A 4,700-nucleotide genomic window follows, 5' to 3' on the forward strand; every position below is an offset into this window, starting at 1 on the left:
ATATCTTTATAGTTCCTAACATTGCCCCAGCCCTTATTGGGGTATAACATTACTCAGATAATCAAATCTTTGAAATCCATCTATTTATGAAAACATAGAATTGAGTCCATAATAGTGTTACTTTTACAAATGATTTCTATAGGAATTCAATGAAAAAATTCCTATAAATGTGCTAGGTCAGGTAGTGTTGCATAAAGAGATCAAATATATCTCTTAATTAGCTAATATTTTTAAATAATCTATCAATGTTACCTCTGAAGTTGCATTATCGGTGGGACATTTATAATTGATTGGAAAAAATTGTAATATGACCAAAGGCTGCACTGCTTATAGTTTCCTGTCCAAACAGCCTAGTTCTACACTTTATTGAAAAGGTGAAAAGCAGTGGAGAGAACAACAGATACTGCATCCTCATTCCAAGCCAATGTTTGGAACTCCAAGGGAATAGTGAAGATAGACTCATAGTCATAGACTACATAGAATGGGAATTTGTTGAAAACTTAAACTCAAAGGATGGGAAAACTGAAGAAGGTTAGTGATACACAGTATGGGAGTGATAAAACCAGATTCTACTTGTGGAACCTGGTCTCTTGGGAACAGACAATAAGGAGCAACTATTTCCATTGTCTCCTGGTCAGTGTCCCAAAGGGCAACAATGTTTCTGGGGTGAAGCAATAAGGGAACGTGCTAATGAGAAACAGAGAGAATTGGAACGGGAAGCTAAAGGAAAGCTGTAAATAACCTCTATATTGTCTTCCCTCATCCTTTGCAGTCTTAAGCTGATTGGGACTTGGTTTTATCTTTTGAGTCCTAAGTCTGGCTGGGGGACCAATACATGATTCCATCTTACTGTCTGGTCTGGAGACAGCACTTCAGTCTCAATTTTCAACCACCCATTCACTTTCACAGGGGAAATTTCTTCTCAGAGGTGTCCTCCAGGTAAGTTGGAGACATCAGTAGAGGCTACAGTTAAATGTCAGGAGAATTGACACCAGGAATTTTTATCTGAAATCATTGAAGGTCAGTGAAGAACTCCCAAATCTGAGAAATTATCCAACTTGTTTCCTTCCTTGAATAAATAGGTGAATGCATTTCTTTATGATGCAATTCAATTTTTTTCTATATAATTTATAGCTATTCAGAAACTTCTGTGAAAAATGTACAGGTGAGTGAAGCCAATGTAGTTTCTGCTCCCTTGGATTTCACAATATACTGAAGATATCAGAGTACAATGAAATAAGTGCATGTGATATAATTTTATCAGGGATGCATCAGAAGTAGAAAGATAAATCAGATGGTGGTCATGGCAAGGGCAGATTTTTATAGGCAATGTTCTTGCAAGTCTTTTCCATTATGTGTGAGGCTCAGAACCCGACTTGGGATCACCATTGGATTGTCAAAAAAACAGGTTATAACACAGAACTTAGAAATTAATTTCATAAGTGAAACAGAAATTATCACATGTCCACTAGACCAGAAATGTCCATTGATGTGAAAATCAGTCATATTGTTTATCACTTTCTTACTAGGTATATCAGCCTCACAGAACCAGAAAGCAACACCCTAGTTTCAGAATTTCTTCTGGGGTTATCAGAAGAACCAGAATTGCAGCCCTTCCTCTTGAGCTATTCCTGTCCATGTGCCTGGTCATTGTCTTGGGAACTTGTCTGGTGTTAATTTGTGAGCCTATATGCTCAATGGGGTGCAGGAATATTTCATGTATTTTATATTATTTACTGGATTATATTCTGTTTCAGCTTGAAAACTTGCAGTGATGCCAGAAAATGTGACTCTTTTTTATTCCTTTAAACAAAGGATCTGCCATTTTTCTATATATTTCTATATATTGTGAAAATACTGAAGGGCAGATGAAAATTCAAACTTTGTATTTGCTCTATTATCCTTTATCTCACTTAAGATCAAAGTTCTCTGCAATCCTCATGATCAAAAGCAGTCTCACACAAGAGTTTGGTTTTCTGCCCACAAAATATCTTAGGTAATTGAGAACTTCGATTCAGGGTCACCTGTTCTTCCTGCACAAAGATGTATGTCCTTCCAAACTTTCCTACTTGCCTGGAAGGGAAACTTATTTGTATTCACATTTAAGTACAATTAACGGAAGTAAACCTTAATAACAGGTGATCATCAGTGATGACTTCAAATGTCTGAAGGAACGCAAATAATTGGATTCAACAGGCTATATGAATGCTCCCATGTCTGGCTAATATGTGTCATTTAGCCATTGCTGTATAAGAAGTCAACACAAAAATACATGGCTTCAGATCATGGTTTTATTTTCCATAGGAGACCATGGTTTGGAGTTCTTTGATCTCGTTTGGCTCCTCATGAGTCTGTTGTCTGTTGTGATTGGCTGGGGCTGTTTTGATCTTCTTGGTTAAGCTCTCTCACCATTGGAGGACTGATTACCTACAGACTGGGCTGTGATGACCTTAACTGGAACAACTTGCCTCTCTTCCACATGCCCTCTGATTCTCCAGCATGCGAGCTTGAACTTGATCAAATGGTTGAGAAGAATTGCGAGAGAGAGCATCAGAACCACACTGAGTCCTTTTGAAGTACACTGCCAATTCTGCTATACTCTATTGGCCAAAGCAAAGGAAACATCATAATTCGTGCCCTGATTAAAGGTGGAGAAAGAGACCATGAATGATGCTTCATGGTAATATTACAAAAGGTATGGATACAGAGAAAGCTGGAGGACTGCTGCCATCCCTGCAATCAGTACACCAGAATTATAAATTCCAATATAGTCATATTTTAATGTGCTATTTCAAAAACTAAGTCTTGAAGGGTGACATTTTTTCCAATTCTGCCCTCAACAATTGACAGAGTTCCTTGTTGAAGAAAGTGAGAATTGCAGTGTATGTTTAATGAGAAGCTATGGAAATGCTACCCCAGATCATATTATATTTCCCTCATCTCCAGCTCACCATCTCCTAGGTAAGACAAATGTTCTTTTCCTTTCTAGATATTACATTAACTCTAGGCATGTCATATTTATCTCATTGATTATGGGACCTAGGGAATTCTTGCTTCACTGGTGCCATCTTGATGACCTGATATCTATACTGACCTTCTCTTTAATACAGTCATTAATTTTTCCACTCCAACACTAGTAGCTGGGTCATTGCAACCTTCTGGGGGAGGATGTAACTTTTCAAATATAAATAGACAATGGGAATTAGAATTGGAGAAAGAATGGGGTTTTGAGGTATTTGGTCCATTCTCCAAGCAGGACTTGTCCTCTCCTAAATGTGAGGAATATGCAAGGGGGGGTGTCTCTGTATGTTAGAGTTGCCAGTAGAGATGGCATGAAGTGATGTTGCCGAACCTCTGCCAGCTTTCAATCATATGTACATTTCATGGCCACTAATTCATGTTTCTGTAAAAAATAACTTGATGGTCTTTAGTTTCCCTGTTAAACAACTTAGATTTTTTCCTATTTTAGTAGGTGCTTTGTGGAGGTTTTAAAATTTATCAAGGAATTTCTTTGTGTTTAGCAAATTATTAACACACAAAATTGAAGTATTATCATAATGGAATATGACTGTTTTTTTATTCCCACAGGGCTCTTTTAAAGATGGTACAAGTAAAAAACTCCTAAAATGCACCATGAACTGTGAACTTAGGGACTGTATTGAGCTGCAAATTAAAGAAGGCCCAATCAAAAGAGTGATTTATAGAAATTAAAGATTGATTAACCCATATATTCTGGACTAGTCAATTAGCTCAATGAAATTGGTAGGAATGCTGTATTCATAAACTTTCCTCTTCATGTCATTTCCATTCTCATGGCCACAGAATAGGTGCTGCAGTGCCAGGCACTATATCAATAGAAATAGAATATGACTAATCACCCTGAAGCCCTCTGCATGCCTGAATCTAATCACCTGTCCTTTCACCAGGGATATCAGTATCCACAATTCTAAAGGTTAGTACTGTTTTATTGTGATTCTATCTATCTAATCATGTATCTGCCCACCTGAATCTCCTATTTTAACCATTTTAATGCATATACTTCAGCAGTATTAATTATATTCACACTTTGAGTTGGTATAAATGCAAGCATATAATGTGTCTTCTTTTGTGTTTGGCTTCTTTTGCTCAACATTATGTTGTACAACTGTCTTTTTAAATTAAGAATGTACATGTCTTTTTTTTTTGATGCTCCATGTGACCTTGGATTACATTCCTTTGACTAAAGTTGGAAGACATGAAGCATTTGAACTTGATAACATCAGGGAGTTCAGAAACAGTGAGGGACTTCTAGTCTGCACAAAGAGAAAGGTTTGACACTTAAACATTTTCAGGAATGTTGACAAGAAGGAGTTACTGGGCACAGAGTCAGGGTTCCAGGTGATCGTGTAATGCTCATGCTGACAGACAGCCATGAAGTGCTCATAAGCCATCACAGTTAGCTGTAAATTGTGCAAGAGTGGAAGAATGGTGAAAAGTTACATTTTTTTTACATAGGTGATACCAGATATCACATAGTAACTTAGGGTCGGTAGTGGAGGTAAAACAATTATAACAAAAGGACAGGTTGGAGAAGACTAAGTACATGGACCTGTCAAGTTGGGATTCTGAGATGATGGCCAGGCTGATGAGAAGGTCACCTGTGAAGGTGACCAGGTATAAGGACACAAAGAGCCCAGAGAGAATAGATTGCCTCCCTGGCT

Source organism: Tamandua tetradactyla, assembly GCF_023851605.1.
Source record: "Tamandua tetradactyla isolate mTamTet1 chromosome 22 unlocalized genomic scaffold, mTamTet1.pri SUPER_22_unloc_2, whole genome shotgun sequence".
Taxonomy (NCBI): Eukaryota; Metazoa; Chordata; class Mammalia; order Pilosa; family Myrmecophagidae; genus Tamandua; species Tamandua tetradactyla.